This window comes from Sciurus vulgaris (genome assembly GCF_902686455.1).
Source record: "Sciurus vulgaris genome assembly, chromosome: 7".
NCBI lineage: Eukaryota > Metazoa > Chordata > Mammalia > Rodentia > Sciuridae > Sciurus > Sciurus vulgaris.
This window is the reverse complement of record NC_136467.1, coordinates 38,243,539-38,267,705: the sequence shown is the minus strand read 5'-3', so window position 1 is coordinate 38,267,705 and position 24,167 is coordinate 38,243,539. Positions and strand designations below refer to the sequence as shown.

Sequence of the window (24,167 nt, the reverse complement as noted above, 5' to 3'; positions counted from 1 at the left end):
TCAGTTTTTAATATTATTTTCTTATTTTCTATGTTAGGCATTTTATTTTTCATTTTTATTTCTTTTATAATTAACTAGTATATTTTATTTATTTATTTATTTTAATTAATTTTATTGTAAACAAATGGGATACATGTTGATTCTGTTTGTACATGGAGTAAAGACATACCATTTGTGTAATCACACACTTACATACTGAAATGGTGTTTGATTCATTCTGCTATTTTTTCCTTCCCCCCACCCTTCCCACCCCTCTTTTCCCTCTATAAAGTCCCTTCTTCCTCCATTCTTGCCCCCCTTCCACCCCCCCATTATGTGTCATCATCCACTTATCAGCGAGATCATTTGTCCTTTGGTTTTTGAGATTGGCTTATCTCACTTAGCATGATATTCTCCAATTTCATCCATTTCCTGCAAATGCCGTCATTTTATTATTCTTTATAGCTGAGTAATATTCCATTGTATATATATGCCATAGTTTCTTTATCCATTCATCAACTGAGGGACATCTAGGTTGGTTCCACAATCTGACTATTGTGAATTGAGCAGCTATGAACATTGATGTGGCTGCATCTCTGTAGTATGCTGATTTTAAGTCCTTTGGGTATAGGCCAAGGAGTGAGATAGCTGGGTCAAATGGTGGGTTCATTCCAAGTGGACCCACCATTTGCTAAGGATTTCTAAGGAATCTCCACACTGCTTTCCAGAGTGGCTGCACTAATTTGCAACCCCACCAACAGTGTACGAGTGTACCTTTCTCCCCACATCCTCACCAACAACTATTGTTGCTTGTATTCTCGATAATCGCCATTCTAATTGGGGTGAGATGGAATCTTAGTGTAGTTTTGATTTGCATTTCTCTGATTACTAGAGATGTTGAAAATTTTTTCATATGTCTGTTGATTGCTTGTAGATCTTCTGTGAAGTGTCTGTTCATTTCCTTAGCCCATTTGTCCCTTGGGTTATTTGTATTCTTGGTGTAGAGTTTTTTGAGTTCTTTATATATTCTGGAAAATCAGTGCTCTATCTGAAGTATGAGTGGCAAAGATTTTATCCCACTCTGTAGGTTCTCCTTTCCCATTGCTGATAGTTTTCTTTGCTGAGAGAAAGCATTTTAGTTTGAATCTATCCCAGTTATTGATTCTTGCTTTTATTTCTTGAGCTATGGGAGTCCTGTTAAGGAAGTCTGATCCTAAGCTGACATGTTGAAGATTTAGACCTACTTTTTCTTCTATAAGATGCAGGGTCTCTGGTCTGATTCCGAGGTCCTTGATCCATTTTGAGTTGAGTTTTGTGCAGGGTGAGACTTAGGGGTTTAGTTTCATTCTGTTACATATGTATTTCCAGTTTTCCCACCACAATTTGTTGAAGAGGCTATCTTTTCTCCATTGCATATTTTTGGCACCTTTATCTAGTATGAGAAAATTCTATTTATTTGGGTTTGTTTTCATGTCCTCTATTCTGTAACCATTGATCTACCTGTCTATTTTGGTACCAATACCACGCCATTTTTGTTACTATTGCTTTGTAGTATAGTTCGAGTTCTGATATTGCTATACCCCCTGTTTCATTCTTCCTGCGAACAATTGCCTTAGCTATTCTGGGTTTCTTATTCTTCCAGATGAATTTCATGATTGCTTGCTCTATTTCTGTAAGGTATATCATTGAGATTTTAATTGGAATCGCATTGAATCTGTATAGAACTTTTTGTAGTATGGCCTTTTTGACAATATTAGTTCTGTCTATCCAAGAACATGGGAGATCTTTCCATCTTCTAAGGTCTTCCTCAATTTCTTTCTTCAATGTTTTGTAGTTTTCATTGTAGAGATCTTTTACCTCTTTTGTCAGATTGGTTCCCAAGTATTTTATTTTATTTTTTTGAGGCTAATCCAAATGGGGTTGTTTTCCTCATTTCCCTTTCAGATGTTTCATTGCTTGTATATAAAAATGCTCTAGATTTATGCATGTTGATTTTATAGCCTGCTATTTTACTGAATTCATTGATGAGGTCGAGAAGTTTTCTGGAGGAGTTTTTTGGATCCTCTAAATATAGAATCGTGTCATCAGCAAATAGTGACACCTTAAGTTCCTCTTTTCCTATTTGTATTCCTTTAATTTCTTTAGTCTGTCTAATTGCTCTGGCTAGAGTTTTGAGGACAGTGTTGAATAGAAGTGGTGAAAGAGGACATCCCTGTCTTGTTCCCATTTTTAAAGGGAATGCTTTCAATTTTTCTCCATTAAGAATAATGTTGGCCATGGGCTTAGCATAAATAGCCTTTACAATATTCAGGTATGTTCCTACTATCCCTATTTTTTCTAGTGTTTTGAGCATGAAGGGGTGTTGTATTTTGTCAAATGCTTTTTCTGCATCAATTGGTATAACCATATGATTCTTGTCCTTAAGTCTATTGACATGATGGATTATGTTTATTGATTTATGGATGTTTGACTATCCTTGCATTCCAGGGATGAACCCCACTTGATTGTGGTGCACAATTTTCTTAATATGTTTTTGGATACAGTTTGCCAATATTTTGTTAAAGATCTTTGTATCTATATTCATCAAGGATACTGGTCTAAAATTTTCTTTCCTTGATGTGTCTTTGCCTGCTTTGGGTATGAGGGTGATATTAGCTTCATAGAATGACTTTGGTAGGGTACCCTCCTTTTCTATTTCCTGGAATACTTTGAAAAGTATTGGAATGAGTTCTTCTTTGAAGGTCTTGTAGAACTCTGCTGAGAATCCATCTGGTCCTGGACTTTTCTTGGATGGTAGATTTTAATGGCTTCTTCTATTTCATTGCTTGATATTGATCTGTTTAAATTGTGTATATCCTCGTGGTTCAGTTTGGAAGGAGCATATATCTCTAGAGATTTGTCAATGTTTTCGGTAGTTTCTATTTTGTTGGAATACAGATTTTAGTAGTAGCTTCTCATTATGTTATATATCTCAGTGGTGTCTGCCGTGATACTTCCTTTTTCATCATGAATTTTAGTAATTTGAGTTTTCTCTCTCCTTCTCTTTGTTAGTGTAGCTAAGGGTTTGTCTATTTTGTTTACTTTTTTAAAGAACAAAGTTTTTGTTTTGTCAATTTTTTGAATTGTTTCTTTTGTTTCAATTTCATTGATTTCAACTCTGATTTTAATTATTTCCTGTCTTCTACTACTTTTGCTGTTATTCTGTTCTTTTTCTAGGGCTTTGAGCTATAATGTTAGGTCATTTAGTTGTTGACTTTTCATTCTTTTCTGGAATGCACTCCATGCAATGAATTTTCCTCTTAGTACCGCTTTCATAGTGTCCCAGAGATTTCGATATGTTGTATCGTCATTCTCATTGACCTCTAAGAATTTTTTTATCTCCTTCCTGATGTTTCTGTTATCCATGTCTCATTCAATAGCATATTATTTATGCTCCAGGTGTTGGAGTAATTTCTGTTTTTTATTTTATCTTTGATTTCTACTCTCAGTCCATTATGATCTGATAGAACACAAGGCAGTATCTCTATTTTTTTGCATTTCATAAGGGCTGCTTTGTGGCATAACATATGGTCTATTTTTGAGAAGGTTCCATGTGTTGCTGAGAAGAAAGTGAATCTACTTGTTGATGGATGGAATATTCTATATATGTCTATTAAGTCTAGGTTATTTATTGTGTTATTGAGTTCTATGGTTTCTTTGTTTTGTTTTTGTTTGGAAGATCTATCTAGAGGTGACAGCAGTGTGTTAAAGTGACCCAGAATTATTGTGTTGTGGTCTATTTGATTCCTGGAATTGAGAAGGATTTGTTTGATGTACAGGGATGCACCATTGTTGGGGCATAAATATTTACTATTGTTATATCTTCCTGACTTATGGTTCCTTTAAGCAGTATGAAATGTCCTTCTTTATCCCTTCTGACTAACTTTGGCTTGAAGTCCACTTTATCTGATATAAGGATGGAAACCCCCACTTTTTTACTGAGTCCATGTGCATGGTAAGTTTTTTTCCCATTCTTTCACCTTTAGTCTGTGGATGTCTTTTTCTATGAGATGAGTCTCTTGCAGGCAGCATATTGTTGGGTCTTTCTTTTTAATCCATTCTGCCAGTCTATGTCTTTTGATTGATGAGTTTAGGCCATTAATGTTCAGGGTTATTATTGAGATATGATTTGTATTCCCAGTCATTTGGGCTTATTTTTGGTTTCTATGTTGGCTTGGTTTCTCCTTTGAGTGGTTTTTCTCTAAGGTAGTTCCTCCCTTTGCTGACCTCCATTGTTGTTTTTCATTTCCTCCTCATGGAATATTTTGTTGAGAACATTCTGTAGTGCAGGCTTTCTATTTGTAAATTCTTTTAACTTTTGTTTATCATGGAAGGATTCTATTTCATCTTCAAATCTGAAGGTTAGTTTTGCTGGGTTTAGGATTCTTGGTTGGCAACCATGTTCTTTCAGAGCTTGAAATATGTTGTTCCAGGCCCTTCTACCTTTTAGAGTCTGGGTTGAGAAGTCTGCTGCTATTTGTATTGGTTTCCCCCTATATGTAATCTGATGCCTTTCTCTTGCAGCCTTCAAAATCCTATCTTTACTTTGAATGTTAGGCATTTTCATTATATTGTGCCTTGGTGTGGATCTGTTGTGATTTTGAGCATTTGGTGTTCTGTAAATCTCTTGTATTTGATTTTCCATTTCATTCTTCAGGTTTGGGAAATTTTCTGATATTATTTCATTGAATAGGTTGTTCATTCCTTTAGTTTGTATCTCTGTGCCTTCCTCAATCCCAATAATTCTTAAATTTGGTCTTTTCATGATGTCTCATAGTTCTCGGAGATTCTGTTCATGATTTCTTACCATCTTCTCTGTTTGGATATCTTTATTTTCAAGATAAAATATTTTGTCTTCATTATCTGAGGTTCTGTCTTCCAAGTGGTCTAGTCTTTTGGTGATGCTTTCCATTGAAGTTTTTATTTGGTTTATTGTTTCCTACATTTCAAGGATTTCTGTTTGGTTTTTTTTGTTTTTTGTTTTTTGTTTTTTTTTTGAGAATCTCTATCTCTTTGTTGAAATGATCTTTTGCTTCATGCAGTTGCTCTTTCAACTGCTTATTGGAATTATCTTTCATTGCCTGCATTTGCTCTCTTATCTCATTTTTACTCCACAGATCATCTTAATTATGTATAATCTGAAGTACTTTTCTGACATTTCTTCTACCATACTGTCATTGGATTCTATTAATATAGAATCTAGATTTGTTTGGATCGTTTTCTTCCCTTGTTTTTTCATGTGGTTCGTGTATCTTTCCCTCTAGCATTACAGATCTGGGGTATTACAGATTTCCCCCTATAGGCTTATAGTGGCCCTATAGGTTTCCAAAACCTTTTCTTTAAGGGGAGATCAATATTAGTGCCCAATTCAGACACTATGCAATCCTAGACTAAATAGCCCCTATGAGGACAATAACAAAATTATCATAATAAACAGAATGAGTTTAAATATTATCTTCAGTATAACAAACAGATTTGCAATAAGGTCTGCAGTTTCTAATGGAGGACAAAGAGGGTGCAGAGGGATGTATGATGTAGCTGTTAATGGGATAAGAACAGAATATACAGAATTTCTAGATAATAGAAAGTTTGAGAGTGTAATCAAAAGAAATTGGATGTTAGCATGCAAAAAGGGAGAAAGAGAATCTGAGGGAATAGGTAAACAAAAGGAAAAGAGAGCAAAAAAAGTAAAGAAATAAAAACTTAAAATTGTTCAATAAGAAGAAGAAAGAAAATCTACACTATAACAGTCATATAGTATTCAAACCTCCCAATCTTCAGTAGCCTGTTGCATGAGATGTACCTGACAATGAGCTTCAAGTCTCCAGCAGGCATCTCAGGATGGGATTTGTCCCACCTAAAGATTGGAGCTCCAGCTTCCAGCATTATCCAAGATGGCCGCTCTGGCTTCCAAATGTGTTGGCAAATGGGGAGCTGCAGCTTGGAGTGTGGACGTGGTTGGCTGGAGTTCCTGGAGGCAGGATGTGGTTGGTCAGGCAGGGGTCCTGGAGGTTGGGTGTGTTTGGTGTGGTTGCAGGATCCTGGAGGCCTGATGCAATTAGTCAGTCTGGGGTCCTGGTGATAGGACACAGTCAGTTGGTCTGGGGGTCCTGGTGGCAGGGAGCAGTCAGTGGATGTGAGGACCCCGGAGGCAGGGAGTGTTCGGTCGGGTTGAGGGATCCTAGAGACGGGGCTCAGTCAGTCCAGCCAGGGGTCCTATGGGGCCTGGCTGTTGTCTTAAAATGGTGGCATCCACGGGTAATCAAACCTGCAGATACTGTCACAGTGAACTTCCAGGCAACAGCAGGCAGCTGCCGCTCCACTGGCGGTCGGCGATCAGTTTGCTGACTGTTGTCAGACTATCGGGAGGTGAACTTTGTGCATTGTGTGATGGATAGGTGTAAGGCAGGTGATGGACAGGCGAGAGGCAGGCAAATGGCAGATAATAGGTGCCTGACAGTGAGCAATCTGCACTCAAAAAAGTCATCGATATGCTGGCAGACTGCAGGTGATCACAGTAGACAAATGGGGTAAACAGCAGGGGATGGATAAGCAGGAAAAACTGCCTCACCAAGAAACAGATATCCTCTGCTTGAATCCGGAGTTACAGAGCGACAAGGAACACAGCCTCCCTCTAGTCTGCCATCTGGGATCTCTAGGCATTTTAATTATGATTCTTAACAAGTTTCTCATTTAACTGGACCTATTTGGGGTCCTGTAAACCTCCTGTATGTAGATGTCTATTTGTTTCTGATATGGAAAAAGTGTCCTGTAACTATTTCACTAAAAATGTTCTTTAGGCCTTTAGTTTGCATTTCCATGTTCTCTTTTATCCCAATGATTCTCAGGTTTGGTCTTTTAATGTTGTCCCTGAGTTCATGTATATTCTGGTCATGTTCTATAATCTTTTCACTTCATTGTATTTTGCACACTCAAGATCATATACCCTGTCCTCAAGGTCTGAAGTTCTTCCTTGAAGGGCTAATATTCTATTTTCTATGCATTCTAGTCTATTACGCTGCCTTCAAGTGAATTTTTAATTTGATAGATTGTGTCTTTTATTTCTAGGAGTTCTGCTTGGTGTCTTTTCTTAATGAAAGTGGTCTCTCATCTCCTGTAATTTCCTCTCCTAATTCCTTCCTTAGATCTTCTTTTAGTTTATTGAACCTTTTAATAACCAGTTTTTGTAAACTCTGTCTTGGATTTTGTCTACCTCGCCATCAGTGGGATCCTTTGTTGGGGGATTGTGGATTTGGGGAGAGATTCATTTGCCTGTTTCCTTGTGTTTTTAGAAATCTTGGACTTGCGCATCAATTAAGGAGGATTCCCTTACCTGTTTTTTGCATAGGCCTTTTGAGTGTAATTATTTATTTGTTCTGAGTCTTCTCTCTGTGTTTGATGTATGAGGAGATGCAAAGGGGTGAAACCTAAGGCCTCTCTCTGTTGTTCCCCTTTGTTGTTGTTGTTTTTTTGGTGGGCTTTTGTCTCCTCTCTTTTTTGAGTTGGAATAATGTCAGGGCTCAGGTGGAGTAGATTGTGTGTGAAGTGAGATTCACTTTTGCTTGATAGAGATTGAGAATTTCTCAGCCGCAGGATCTCAATCTGTGATCTTGAAGTGTCCCAATCTCTTTGCAGCCCCTCTTAGAGGGAGAGGGGAGCCAAGAATGTCACTAATATCAGTAACAAATGTATAGTTTTATTTTAAATGTCCAGTGTCTACTTTGACATCTGTAATACTGAAGGAGTTAAAATTTAAGTGCCCACAATTAAAGCACAGAATCTGTAGTCTAGCAAATGAACTTAGGAAAAGAAACAAAGAGGGACAGGCTTGAGGCCTGAACATACCTTAACAAGCCTAAAATAAGACTGCCAAAACATCAAAATCTAACTGGCCATGGAGGATAAACAATCTCCACAAGGCCGTGGACCATCTGGTGTCACCCACTTTCCCCCTTCTTCCCTTTTCTTTAAGGTTAACTTGACCGCCTGCTAACCAAAATAAACTGCCCTACCACATTGCTGGAATGTCAATTTGCACGTACTACTTGCTGATGTAATCAATGTAGTCATGTGCCCGCTTATGTTTAAATCAGCCAATTATGTGTACCCGCGCCAAACTCCCTAACTTTTCCTATATAAACCCCTGACTACTGAGCCTCGTGGTCAACTCCTCTATCTCCTGTGTGAGATACGTGTTGGCCCGGAGCTCCGTTATTAAAGTGCCTCGTGCTTTTGCATCAAGCCGGTCTCTCGTGCTTCCTGGAGCGCGCCATCCTGAGACTCGAGTAAGGGTCTTCCTTTTGGGGGGTCCTACAATACCATTTGCCACCTATATAGGAATGGTAGCATTTAACAACAGTAGCAACAATTTAAAAACAAAACAAAACAGGAACTAGATCAGAAATTCAATGGCAGGTGTTTACTGTGTTGTATAGTTTATTAATGATGACCCCAACTTGAATGGGGGTGAGAATTACATAATTTAATCATTAATTTTGATGTTTGTCTCTTCTATTCTTTGTATTAAATGTAGCTGAAGGTTGAATGTCATTAACTTATGTGTGAAGCAAGGTGTGCTGTCTTTTGTTTGGACTTAGTTCAGCAGGAAAGTCTCTAACCTGTGAACATTTAGTGTTCCTGTGGGTTCCAGCACCTCACAGGATCAGGTGACATAAACAATGGTAACAATCATTGCAAGCAATACACAACATTAAAATAAATACTTAGTTCCTACTCTGACATCTTCAACATTAATTACCACCAAAATACAGGAATGGTGGCTTCATCAATTGTCAATAGTAAAAAACAACAACCATGAACTAAATCTGACTTTAAAGCGAAGATTGGGTATTAAATATAGCAGTAGTGATTGTATCAGCATTTATGATGGGGTCAGGAGTTATATAAGTCAATTAGTTCTGAAAGATGGTAAAAATTCAGTTAATTGGGGGAAAGGAAAATGTGTTAGGAAGTTAGAAAAGAGTTTATAGTTTCAAAAAGTGAACAGAGAGAATGCAAAAGAGATGTAACAAGTGATGTTTATATAGGAGGAAAACATAGAAGCAGCAAAGTATTGGGAGGGAGGGGGAGAGAACAAAAGAATTTAACCCTTAGCAGGAGAGAGAAACACAAACAAAAGAAATAAACATGCAAATAACACAAAACCAAGCCCAAAATCACAATCTAAAATACTCAAACCCTCAAAAGACAAGGTTAGGAAAAAATAATTACATTTAAATGTGCTAGAAATGAGAGAAAGAGAAACACATGTATGTATTTCCCTGAACCAATCAGCACAGCAAGAATACACACACATACACACACAGAAAGAATTTAAAAATTTGTAAAATCAAAATAAAAAACATAAAACAATTTTTAAAAATCTTAATGAAAAATGCAGGAGCCATCTCTATTGAGGTGATCAAAATAGTTGATCAGATTGGGGTGGTCACTAAGTCCAGCAATCTTTCCTTCCAATTCTTGAGTTCTGTACTAATACAGAGAGCAAGGGATGGGGATTGTTAACACCTTCCTGTTTTTGTGTTGCTCTCTGAGCTGCCAATTGGAGTTTCCTTAGATTAAAGCTGTGTAATATAAAACTCAGCTTCCCTTCTCACCAGTATGAGGTGGGATGTAGTTCAGAAGTACTGTCTGTTTATGTTTTGTTCATTCCGACCAGTTTGGTGCACTTCCGGGATACAGTTTCTGTAGAGTTCTGTGAGGGGAGTTCCAGCAGATGGGACTAATCAAGGTCTAATCAAGCCTCCAGGACTTTGTTGAGTTTTGTCCGCTTTGGAGAGATTATAAGACTTGACAGTAACCAATCTATGATGCAGGTTGGGGTTTCAGGAGTCTCCCACAAAGTAGCTCCACCTGTTGCACTGGTGTGGCAGCCAGATAGGTACCAATGTGTTCTTCTTTGTTTACTGTACCCAAATTCCTGAGCCCCTAAACTACTTTTTAGTGATTGATATCAAATTTTAGTGAAATCTCTCTTTCACTCACCTCACTGAGAATTTGTACACCTGTTGTTTTGGTCCGGAGCCATGTTGTGACTTAGAAAACAGCTTTCTTTTACTACATCATGCTCCATCCAACAATGAAACTACTGTATAGGTTGCCGAATTTTAATTTTGAATATTTTTAGAGAAACTTTTATATATATTTATAACAGATATTGGTCTATGGTTTTCTTCTGACATCTTTGGTTTTGTTATGAGGTAACATTGACCTCACAAAAAATGTTGCCTCCTTTCCTTTATTTTGAGCAATTTTTTGTAGAATTGATATTAATTCATTTTTAAATATTTGGGAATATTCATCAGTACAGGCATCTGGGTTTTTGCATTTCTTTGTGGATAATTTTGAATTACTAATTCAGTCTTTTTACTTGTTATTTTCTCTTCTTGAATAAGATTTGGTGGATAATATCCTCTTAGGAATTTGTCCATTTCATTTACATTATATAATTTGTTAACATATTATTGCTTTTAATTGTTTTAGATTTTAGTCTTCTATTACAAAAATACCATAGATGGTAGCCTCAACAACAAACATTTCTCACAGTTTTTGAGTCTGAGAATTTTAGTATTAGGGCACTGACAGATTTGGTGTCTAGGTGGTGTGATTAAGGCTATTGTGAACAATAATGTAATGAAGATGGATGAACCCGAAGGACACTACACAAAATGAAATGTCATACTAATGGACAAATACTGATGATTTTACTTATATTAGTATTTTTAATAATCAAACTTATAGAAGCATAGAATTGGGACATAGGGGAAATAGGGAGCAGATGGTTAAGTGGGTATAAAGGATCATTCATACTAGATAAACAAATTCTACAGATATGCTATAAAACATTGCTTTAGTCTGTTTAGACTGCTGTAACAAATTATCATAGACTAAGTGACTTTTTATTTCTCATGGTTCTGCAAGTCCAAGATCAGGGTGCCAGCTCAGTTGAGTTCTGGTGAGGGCCCTCTTCCCAGATGCAGATGACTGATTTCTCATTCAACCTTCATGTGGTAGATTGAGAGCTGGTGAGCTCTCTGAAATGTCTTTTATGAGAACAATACCATTGGTAATGGCTCCAGCTTCATGACTCAATTACTTCCCAAAGGTTCCATCTCCTAATACCATTGTATTCAGAGTAAGGATTGCAACATAAATTTGGGGGCAGGGACAGAAACATCATATTCATTGCAATAGTATCCCTTATAATCCTTTTCATTTCTGTAATATCACTGATACTATCTCTTTCATTCCTGATATGATCTGAATGTTTATGTCCCCAAAATTCACATTTTGAAATCCTAATCACCTGTATGATGATATTTGAAGGTAAGATATTTGAGAGACAGATCATGAGGGAGGGAATGAGAGTAACACCATTATTAAAAAGAGCCCAGAGAGTTGCTGTACCCTTTTCACCATGTGAGGGGACATCAAAAAGGTACCATATATGAACAAGGAAACCACACCTTACCAGACATTGAATCTACTTGTGCCTTGAGTTTTAGAATTTTGCCTCTAGAAATATGAGAAATGTATTTCTATAATTTATAAGCTACCTAGTCTATAGTGAAGCCCCCAAAGACTAAAAGGATCCCTGATTTTAATAACTTGAGTCTTCTGTCTTTATCTTATGTTCAATTTAGATAAAGGTTTATCAATCTGGATGATCTTTTCAAAGAACTGCTTTTCTTTTCTCTATTATATTTCTATTCTCTATTTCATTAACTTTTGCTCTAATCTTTTTTATTTTCTTCCTTTTTCTTACGTAAGATTTAGTTTTTTTCTTTAAAAAAAAAATGTGCCCTAACTAACCTTGTGTCACCAGCTGCCTGGAGGAGGAATCACTGTGCAAGCAATAAGTCCCCAATTAGGCCAACTTCTTGGCTTCTTGTTTACCTTGAAGAACCCCTCCTCACAAGAAATTCCTTTGCTGTGTTTTGCTATAAATAAAGAATTCAAGGGCTTTTTCCCTTTGTTAGGATCAGACTCATCAGGTCTTCCACCTGTCAAGCCCCTGCTTTAAAAAAATATTTTCCATGTTTTTTGCTATATTTCTTAATACTACTTTTTAGCCTTTTATTTTCAGCCAGCCCACACTTCCAAGGGTTACATATTCCCTCCCCATACAGACTGCAGATGACAGACTGTCTCTGTGGACCATCACATGCAGGTACATCTGGCCTGCTGTGCTGTCCAGTAGGGGCTGAGGTTAGTTCTCTGACAAAATGCAGTAACTAACTAGCTATTGAAAAATGTGCCAGCATGTATGCAAATTATGGTTCTGGACAATGCATTAACAGTACTTGCTTCACTTTGGAAGCTTTCAAACAAACCAGGCTATATTTTCTTCTTCCCCTCCCCCTTACCCAAAATTCTGATTACCCTTGTATATTCAAGTATGGAGAAGAAAAGGTTGATATGTATTCTTCGTAGACATCCTGGCAATAAGCATCCTCAGTTTATTGCTGAAGGTCCATAGAAGTTAAATGAAACAGTTTCTTCTGAGACTGAAAGATGCCATAGTAGGATTGAGAGAGTGGAGAGGAGAAAAGAATAAGTATTAAGATCTCTTTGGGGAATATGATTGTGACTCAATAAGAAACAAAGTGTTATTGATTTGAAGTAAAAATCACAGGAATTTGCACTGGGGCTGTAGCTCAGTAGTAGAGTGCTTGCCTCACACATGTGAGGCAGTGCGTTTGATCCTCAGCACCACATTAAGAAAAAAAAATATATATATATATAAATAATATAAATTGCAGGAATTCTATATGACCCTGTCAGCACCATCTTGGGATATACAGTAACATTGAACAATCTGAGGAAAAGCAAGAAGATTGTGACTATGAAAGTTATATAAACTTGTCTGATTTTAAAGTTGATGAAGGTAAAAACATCTCAGGATTCAAAGGTGTTAAAAGGAAAAAGGATAGCACTGACATGAGTGAACCTAGAATTAGATCAAAAAGGTTAGATAAGCCAAAAAAGGCCTAATATATAAGAGAGTATAGGGACTTGTATAAAAATATAAAATAAAATAGAAGGAGCTAAGAAACCAAGGATCATGTAATGATAAATATTAGTGGCCCTTAATAAGGAAAGAGAAAAACAGGAAAAAGTATTAGATGGAGGCAGATAGAACCTTGAGATTTGATCTTCAGAGTGGAATAATACAGAGCTATCAGACTGACACAAAGGAGAAATATTGAGATTGAAAAGTTATAAAGCCATAGTTTCTGATGTGTCATTAAATGTAATGGTACATAATAAAAGGAAAGAGAAAATTCTGACTAGTAATTAAGTTCTAAAAGAAAAATAATGTAGAATGTTTATAACTGGACAGTGTTGGCATTAAAGATTTGGATAGGATGTGTATTTTTCAGAATACCATATCACATGTAAAATTATTTTGATACTTAACAGAGAGATATCATCTGTTTTATTTAGTTTATACAGTGCCTTAGTATGTTTTGCATTGCTATTACAAAATACTGCAGACTGGGTAATTTGTAAAGAAAGTAATTTTATTTGGGTCACAGTTCTAGAGGCTAGGAAATCCAGTTTGAAGGGGTCTGCATCTGGTGAGGAAGTTTTTGCTCTATCATCTCATGGTAGAAGGCAGCAAAACATCAAGAGCAAGGGGAGAACAAAAGCCAAAGAAAGACCAAAGATGAGAGCAAGAAAGAGAAATAGGAAGATGGCTGAATTCATCCTTTTATCAGGAACCCATTCCTTCAATAACTAACCTACTCATCATAATGATAAACCATTTATGTGGGCAGAACCCCCATGCCCTCTCTCCATCTTATTTTTTTTTTGTTTGTTTTAATTAGTTATACATGACAGGAGAATACATTTTGACACATTGTACACAATGGAGCATAACTTCTCATTCTTCTGACTCTACAGTGATGCTGAGTCACACCAGTAGTGTAATCATACATGTATATAGGGTTATAATGTCTGTCTCATTCTACTGTCCTTCCTATCCTCACTGGCCCACCCTTCCCTTCACTCTCCTCTGTGTAATCCAAAGTTCTTTCATTCTTCCCTACCCCCTTCCACTATGGATCAGCATCCACTTACCAGAGAAAACATTTGGCCTTTGCTTTTTGGAATTGGCTTATTTCACTTAATATGATATGCTCTAATTCTATTCACTTACCAGCAAATACTGTCATTTCATTCTTCTTTAAAGCTGAGTAATATTCCATTTTGTATATATCCCACATTTTCTTTAGTCATTCATCTATTGAAGGGCATCTAGATTAATTTCACATTGTTGTTTAATACTCTATCTGCACAACAAACGGAACTATTAGTAGCTATAGAAGTATTCAAAACCCACCATGAGCCTTTTAACCTATTCTCTGATAGCAAATACGTTTTTAATGCTGTTCAAAATTTAGAATTAACTGGTCTGATTTCCCTCACCTCCACTATTACTAAATATTTGCAAAGTTTACAAAAACTTATCTGGGACAGAAAAAATCCTTCTTTTATTGGGCATGTTAGGGCTCATACTGGCCTTCCAGGTCCTTTAAGTTTACACAATGATTTAACAGACATGGCCACCAGAGACCCACACATCTTTAATACGCTTGAAAATGCAAAAACTTTTCATTCCAAATTTCATGTAAATGCTTCCACTCTATGCACACGCTATAAAATTACTACGGCAACAGCTCGGGATATAGTCAAGTCTTGTGCTAAATGTGTTACATTTATTCTTAACCCCTCGTTAGGAGTAAATCCAAAAGGGCTTCAGCCCAATCATATTTGGCAAATGGATGTAACTCACTATTCAGAATTTGGAAAACTACAATTCATTCATGTGTCTATTGATACCTTTTCAGGATTTAATATGGCCTCTGCTCATACTGAAGAAAAAAACCAAAGATGTAATAACACACTGTTTACACTCTTTCTCCATCCTAGGAGTTCCCAAACAAATTAAAATGGATAATGGTCCTGGATATACGTCCCAGGCATTTAAACAATTTTGTTCCACCTTTGGTATTCAACATGTCACAGGAATTCCCTATAATCCTACTGGACAAAGCATTGTTGAGCGTGCCCATTTAACTCTTAAAAACATGCTTTATAAACAAAAAGGGGGAATAGGGGCATCATACAGATCCCCAAAAGACAAATTGTCTGTTGTCTTATTCATTTAAAATTTTTTAAATCTTGATTCTGAGGGCCAATTGGCTGCTGACCGTCATTCAGAGCCTAATAAAAAGCATCTACCTCAAGTGCTCTGGAAGGACATTCTATCAGGACAATGGAAAGGCCCAGATACTGCTAGTTATCAGTGATGAGTTCTACTTCCTCAAATGTTGAAGTTTGAACATTAGAGAAGCATTGAGGCAAGCATAGAATGCAGGTTTTATTTAAAGGTAGTAATACAGACTTCTCCCAGGAGGGAGAAGGGGGCCATAGCTGGTATTCTGGTATCCCAAGAAGTGAGAGCACCCAGCCCCTTTTCTATATTTTAGACTTTCTTTTTTTCTCCTGCCCTCCTTCCCCTTATCTCTCTCCTTCCTGCATACTTGACTAGGCTCAGGAGATACCAGTGGGATGACAAAATGGTGAGAAGCAGATGGGCAGGGGAAAGGGTCAAATGGAGCGATCCAGCAAGAAGCAGCCCAGGAGGCATTAATTAACAACACCTTCTGCAACCTTTTGGGAAGGGTAGTACAGGCAGGTAATCAAAGCACTCTAGAGACATTGACATTCCAATCTCTAGGCGCAGCCTCCAACTTCCCTGATCCAAAGGGCCTCCATTTTCTCAATTCAGCCTGATCATCTATCTACACTAACTGCCTGTCTTTAATTCTGGCTTCATTAACACTGAAATCTTCCAAGTTCTATCTGTGTTATGGTGCAATTTCTTATATTTTCTGTTTTCACTTGTAACTTCCTAAAGAGAAAACACTTCATTTTTTTCTCTTTTTTTTTTTTTTATTTATTTTTGTGTGTGTGTGTGTGTTTGTTTATGGGATTGAATCCAGGGCCTAGAACTTGTAAGTACCTGCTCTACCACTGAGCTATTCTCTCAACCTACTTACTGTACTTTTGATTTTAAAATCTTAGATAATTATATATCAGAGCAATATGTAAGTCTCTAAATAGTACTGTTGTTCCACCATTTTCATTTTTTGGTGAATTCTTTTAAAAAGTCAGTGTTGAATAATTGACACAAGAGAAAAAATGTATCTAAAGGAATGCACAAAGGCTAAGTGAAATGTTTAATCAAAAGAAGGGAGGGAAAGGAAAGAAGAAAGAAATGGAATAAATTAAAGAAAGGAGTGAATAATGACTCTTCTGAGAAAACAAAGGGACAATCTTTCCCACTTTGCCTGAGAGGATGTGAAACTTACACCAATGTTAGTGCAGCCCACAGGTGCTGGGGCGAGTGTGGGGCACAAACAGTATTTGATTCCACAGACTAAATTATTTTCTATATGAAGGGGGAAAATATAGAACTTCTGAATCCATCTACATGTGTCACTTTTTGCTTATTTATGTCTTTTGAACACAGAAAACAATGTGAGAGAAGCCCCAAATGACTTTAAAATGTTATGCAATGAATGAAAAATGATTTAGGAAGACAAAAATAATAGTCATAGTTAAATACTGACAATTTCAGCTTACCATCAACATAAATTCTGGGGACTTATTTTTGGGGTAAAATATTTCCTATGATTTTGAGAAAGTACACTTTCATTCTGTACCTTCTTTTTTTTTTGAGCATTCAATAAATCTAGTTCTTTTTAATTTTCTTTTGTACACAATTCTCTATGAAATGAAGGCCTGCAACATCTTAAGAAGTAGAAAAGGGAAGGGCTTAACTGTTCATAACTCGACAGCAATAACATTTGCTTCTTTTAAGGACCTATTTCTCTGATCTTTCCATATTTAGTAGAGTCAAGAAATAATAGAGTGAGATGCATTAATAATGCTGGCAGTTTTATGTAGCAACGCCTGGAGGTGGAAAAGGGAAAAAAAGAATAAAAGGAATATAGTATATATTTTATCCAGGTCAGAGGAAACTTTTCTAAATTTTTTATCTGAACTATTTAGACAATATTTTTTTGAAAGGTACTCCTGACCTTAGCAAACGTTAATTTCCATTTTGTAAGCCTTGTGACTTGATTTGTCTGTGGCCTGGGTAGCAGGCTTGGGTTTATTCTAGCATCCTTGACTGGCTTCAAATTATGGAATAAGCAGTACTCTTACCCACCTCTTAAGAGGATGGCGGGAAGTGTGCTCTTCTTTATTTCAGTAAAGGACATCTTTCCATTTCCTCTTGTTCATGTGGAACAGCTTTCCCCAGAAGGCCTTCTTAAGTGCCTATGGTAAGGTGTGGAAAAACACACAGGATTTTAATCAGAAGATGGACTCCTCATATATATGGTTTATATTTAAATTCTTAAACAAGTTAAAATTTTACATATTCTTTTCTGCACACAAAGTTATAAAGCAGTATCTTATGGTTTCCTAAGTCTTACATTTTGCTTATCATATTTAGGACTTCAACAGTAACTTTCATATATGGTGTGATATATGGGTATAGTTTTACTTTCACATACTTATAACCAATTATTTATCACCACTTATCAAATTATTCATCTTCTGACTATTGATTAGCAATTGCATTTGTCATTTGTGAAGTTTCTGTTTATGCATGGTACTATTTCTATGCTTACTAGTCTGTTCCTTTGGTATTTTCTTTACTCTGAGTCAATACAATATTGCCTTAATTGTTATTGCATTGTAGTAAGTATTGCTACATAATCAGACAAATGGTTCTGTCTTATCCTTTTTCAAAATCATCTTGGCTGTTCTTCACCAGTACGCATGCATATTTATCTTAAAACCACTTTGTATAACAAACTAAAGCAGGATTTTGAGAGGAATCAAATTAAATCTATAGTTAAGACATGATTACGTATGTCTTTTCTTTATAAGAGTATCTTCTGCATGTAGTTGATCTATTTCTTTAATATATTTTAATAAAGTTTTTTTCTCTCTGAACTAAGGTTTTACATTCATTTTATTAGACTTAATCCTCAGTATTTTATATTTCTTGGTGCTTTTTTGGATGCTATCTTTAAAACTATCTTCTAAAATTGTTCTTTTTATGTATTGAGCTTATATTCACTTACTCTTTTTATCATTCAAAGACTTGTATAGATTCTTTTATTCAAACACATGATTTCAATATAATGACTATTTGGTTACTTTTATTCTGTTAACTTGTCTTATTGCACTCCTACGGCTTCCTTTATGATACTTAATAGGTAATAATAGTAAACATTCTTTTCTCAGTAAAATCCAGGACCTTACACATGCCAAAGAAGTACTTTATTACTGAGCTGCATCCCCAGCCTTTAAATCCTGATTTTAATTTGAATTGTCTTAACATTTCAATAGCAGGTGTGATCACTTTCTTTAAGTTTATGAGGAATTCATTTATCATTAAAGAACTTTTCTTCTATTCCTAATTTGTTATGAATTCCTGTGACAGTAATGCTGCATATTATTAAATGCTTTTTCTCATTAACCTGGATGATCATGTAATTTTCTCTCTGAATGTATGAACTTAGTAAATTCTAGTAACAAACTTTCAAATGCTAAAGTATTCATATATCATTGCTTGCTATTAATTCATTTTAATCATGGTGTATTTTTTTTTTTTTAATATTGGGGATTGAGCCCAGGGGTTCTTTACCACTGAGTGACCTTGACCTCCCTAGTCCTTTTTTTTTTTTTTTTTTTTTTGTATTTGTAGATGGACAGCCTGCCTTTGTTTATTTTTAAGTGGTGCTAAGTGCTAAGGATTGAACCCAGTGTCTCACACATGCTAGGCAAGCACTCTGCTACAGGACTACAGCCCCAAACCCCATTGTGTATTATTTTTTAATACATTATTAATTCAATGTGACTGGTAAGTCTCCTGTGTTTTGAATCTGTGAGTCTTAAACTGCCTTAAGATTTATTTCTACTGTTTTCTCCCCCCTTGAACTTGAAAATTATATATTCAGTCCCTTAGGTTCTCCTTTGACAATTATAATAAATACAATGTTTAACTCCGATAAACTCTATTTGCAATTGTCAACTGTTTTGTTACATTTTCTTCTCTTCTCCTTAATTAAACATTTCTATTATTGTTCTATGTTGTCTTTTAAAAAAGATTTTTTGTCATTTAATTTTTATCAATTTCTTGATAATTTATTACTTCTATCATCTAAGACCATATTTATGGAAACATTTTCCTTTTTTCTGAAACATAGATTTTGGAATTACCTTTTTTGAGAGTGTTAGTAGAGAACTAACCTATTTTTGATTTTTTGTGTTCTGGAATGTTTCACTTTATTCACTTTCTTGAATAACAGTTTATCTATGTATATAATTACAAGTTAATTAATCTGTTAATGCTTTAAAATTTTTCTAGTTTCTGTTTTTGAGGTTGAGAAATTTGCATTGTGTTTAATTGCTATGTCTTTTTAGGTATTCTCTTTTTTTATTGTTTTTTTTTCTTGCCTCATAACTTTAAAAAAAAGTTTTTATTCGTTCTAAGTAGTTCTACATAACAGTAGAATGCATTTTTAAGATCATCTTTGTCATTACTTTAAAAAAAATTTTCCACTATAGTGACATGGAATTTTCTTTTATTCTGATTAAGAGAATTCATCTTTTATCAATTATAAACAATGTTTCCACCATTTTACATTCAAATATTGTCTTTCTCTTTTTCTGTTTGATTTGTTCTATAAACACACACACACACACACACACACACACATACACATGCACATACACATGCACAGTAGGTACATTTATATATGTATATACAGATATTTTCTGGTTCTTTCATTCATATTTCTTAATTTGTTTCTCTGATGTTTGCTCTTTATTTCTGTGTGCTACTTTTTAGAAAATTAGTTAAGATCTGCCTTCCAGATCATCTATTTTCCTTGTAAGCTGTTTGAAGTATGCTATTTAAATTTCATCAGGTGTTTAAATTAAAAAATTATACTTTGCTCTCCACAACTTGTAAACTTCATTTGCTTTTCAAATCTGCCCATATTTGGAAGCATAATTATGTGGTTAATTACTTAGTTTTTATTCCTCTCTGATTTTTCAAACGTTTAAAACTCTTCAAAACTTTGTGATCTTTGTAATTCTAAGATATAACTGAGTTTGGCCTGAGTTCATCTGCTCAACTGTTGAACTTGGGGATATTACAAATGTGCATTTTAGCATGGCATTTCCCAGTCAACTTCAATGGTTTAAATTAAATTCCTTAAACTAACTTATACCTGTATTTATAAGTTCTCAAGATATTTTTTTCTTGCTTATATTTCAATGTTTTCTGGTAGGTTTTGCCTCATATGTCAGTTTACTAATAACTCTTCAAGAAGCACCACTTATGCAATGTGGGAGAGGAGGACTCAGTATTAACTGTCTACCTAGAATTATCCCATAGGTCTTATTTTCTGTTTCCTGTACTGCCTTTAAAATGCAAATCTCTAGGTAACCCAGATCATCAAATACTCTGAAGGCTAGTTTAACTTAACATTGTAAAACATATGGAGCTGTAGAAATCATTGTATATAGAAGGTTGCTAAATAAATAGTGACGTATAGAAAATGGTTGCTGTGAACAAGGGTGTTTAACCTGAAGAAATTAATGACATTTTGTTGGGGTGGATGAAAGATAGTAGCTTTACTTTTGGAAAATAAAGAGATTGAAATAGATTTGCTTTGCACGGAATAATTGAGCAGGATTAAAATCAATCCATCAATAAATATAGCAGCCATTGTCAATGCAAAGCATCAAGAACTAAAATCCCACCTTTTGATTTATTTTCTTTTTATAAATTTTTATGGTTATCTTTATATAAAATTTTATTCATTATTTAAAACCTTAACATTACTTATAAACCTTTACAGATAATATCAAAACATTTTCAAAACATTGTTATGGGATCCATGATATTTCCTAATGCAAAAATATTATTAATAATGGATTATTTAACCATTCCCTTGTTGCAGAGTTAATTCTAGCTCTTATGAATAGTAGTGTGAAAAACATTAATACAATCTTTAACAAATCGGTACTAACTTGTGTAGTTTATGAGTAAGTTTTAAAAGATTTTGACATTTGTTTCCAACTTGTTTTCTGGAAAGATTAGACTAGTTTTATACTCCACTAGCTATACATGATCTTGATTGTGTCATTTCGTTAATTTCTTTTCTGAGTGTATTGATTATAACAACATAATCTCATGTTTTCAATGTAATACTTAAGTAAACTGCAGACATTGCTTATAAAATATGCACAAATTTAAGTTATAAAGATGGATAATTTAGAGAGTTGCCCAGTTGTTGGATATTCATGTGTTATTGCTATATTCACTTGTCATGTTCTCCTTCTGCAACTTCTGTTTAATTTTCTTCTTATTTCTTTTGCTTGGAAAAGGTTATTTGAAGTGCTATGTGCAATCTTTCTGAAAACTGCATGGCATTAGGTGCCAATTATACCACTGCCTTTTTAAAATTAATATACCTAGAATCTAAAAGTACATCCATTTTAGGTTCCTTTTTCAGATTATATTCTGTCTTCCTATAATAACATGAAGTCCTTGATATCTAAGAAATGGTACTTATTAGAGGACAGAGACTATGTTCTAGAAGTTTAAATTGTTATTTTTTAAAATTTGAAGATACTGAGGTTGCAATTTATATTTTATTCAATACATAAATTATTATAGGTAGTGGGAAAAACTGAAGCTGTATTTCCTAATGTATTTAAGTAAATTATTTTAATAAGTAAGTCAGTGGCCCAGAATATTTAATATTTAATCCTATTCCACCCTGAGATATATTATACAAATTGTTCCATGAGCAGAGTTGTGATCAAGTCATCTCAGTATTTTACTGGCATGACTGAATCAGTCTCATTCATTTATATCTTGAAGTAAATTTAAACCCACTCCTTATCTTACTTTCTTTCAAAAGTCCTCTTTTGAGAGAGAATAAAAGGATTTTTTTTTTCTCTACAAGAAAATCAGATGGGAAGTTGTTTTGAGTGGCAGGCAGCTTTCCAGTTTTCCCTGAAGGAAAGTCACATAAACAGTCACAAACTCCTCCTGGATTTGAAATGTCCCCTACAGGCCCACCTGTTAAAGGGTTGGTCCTCATCCGATGGCACTTTTGGGAGGTGTTGCTTCCTTGAAGAGGCGAGGCCTAGTAGGAAGTCGTAGGTCACTGGGGACATGGCCTTGAAGAAGATGATGGGAAGATGGTGTTTTTCTCTTTTTTCAATCCACAGTCACTGTGAGGTGAGCAACTTGCTCCACCATGCACTCTCCACCATGACGTATTGCCTCTACATAGGTACAGAAGCAATGGGGTCAAGTGACCACGACTAAACCTCCACAACTCTGAACCAAACTAATTCTTTCCTCCTTAAAATCTGATTTCTCAGATATTTATTACAATGACAGAACACTGACTAATGCAAGTAAGGATAATTTTGACTTTATGGCCTCTCTACCTCATGACAATGTCACATATGGACACATAAGCCATGTGTGACTGGAACCTTTTGCTTTCAGAGTTCAGTTCAATAATCAATACAATGAAGCACGAGGTAGTTTTTTGGTTAGTTTGTCCTTTACTGCAGTCTTCATTTATATTTTAGAAAGATTTCCCTTGAGGTTTATTTCAGTAAAGAAAATTTAATTTCAGTAAAGAAAATATCATAACTGAAAAAAACCCTTCTTTCTCAGGACAAACACATCCATGCCATCTGTCTTAAAATTGATCAACAACTGTTTGGTCCATGTGGATCAAGCAATTTTTAAAAGACAGCAAGTCACAAATAGAAAAAGTAATGGCCATTTCCTTTAAAAGTTATTTAAGCGAAATATCCTTTGTGACCTTTCCAAACTGTCATCCTGAAGTCTAAGGAACACAGCTCATCCCTCCAAGACTCATTTCTGGTTTTGTGGTTGCAGAACTGTTGTTGCCTGAACTGTTTTTTGTTTTTTGTTTTTTTTTTTTTTTGTCAGTTTACAATGGATCTTATTCCTGTTTCTCAGGGAGACCATCTCCTCCTTCAGTCTCCCCTATATATTCTCTACTCATGCTATTTTCCCACCCACAGATGTCTCCCATCTTCTCACTATGAATTAAAATGCTACATACTCTGATTAATGCCAAGTTATGGATTGACATTTTACTTGTGTACAGAAATATACTGTCCTAGTTTGTATATATCTTAGAATATTTGTATATTGTATATTTGTATACTTGGTTTATTTGTATATACTTTTTATCTTTGTTATTTTTAACCTATTTCTTTAATTGTTTTATTAAATTTCATAACATCTAGTACAAAAAAAGGCTCTTAGTAAATATTTTTTGCTGCAGCTTGGCTCTCAAATGTCCCCCAAAGGCCCATGTATTAAAAGTTTGGTCCCCAGAGCATTGCCATTAGGAGGCAGTAGAAAGTCCAGGAGGTTAAATAAAAGAATAAGTAAGTATAGTGGCAGATATTAACTTAAAAATGGCTTTATTTTACCTTATTGAAAGACAATGCTGGAAACCTGAGCTGAACTCCTACAATTCTGCTGCACTTAATTAATTAATTAATTTAATTTTTTAATTTTTTTGGTGGTGCTGGGGATTGAACCCAGGGCCTTGTGCATGCAAGGCAAGCACTCTACCAACTGAGCTATAACACCAGCCCCCTGCACTTAATTTATTAAACCAGGGCCCTTAATTAGAATCATGGTTCAGTTTTTCAGTATTATTCATTTTGTAAATTAATTGAAATGGTTATAGCATATACTTTGCAATATTAGTTATTAAAATAATTGAAATTAGAATAGATGCAGACAAATGGGGCCTGAACAAAGTTGAAAGAGACTAATGTTTAAAAAAACAATTCATGAATACGGGAAAATAAAGTCATTATTTTAAAAAATGTTTATTTTGCATCAATACAGTAATTGTATTTTTTTCTATTTTGGTGCAATTGTCTATATGTTTATATATATGTATATATATAAAATAAACTGTTATAAACTATTGGAATAGAATACTATAATTTAT

General features: G+C 35.1%; 1 long non-coding RNA gene across 1 annotated transcript in view; it reads left to right on the top strand.

Annotated features, from left to right (window-relative positions):
- LOC306665040 overlaps window positions 1-19,516 on the top strand; it is a 41,308-nt gene extending 21,792 nt beyond the window's left edge. Inside the window, exon 3 of the long non-coding RNA XR_013764900.1 lies at window positions 18,836-19,516. This is a non-coding gene — a long non-coding RNA (uncharacterized lncRNA). The remainder of the gene's footprint in view (window positions 1-18,835) is intronic.
- The last annotated feature ends 4,651 nt before the right edge of the window (window positions 19,517-24,167 follow it).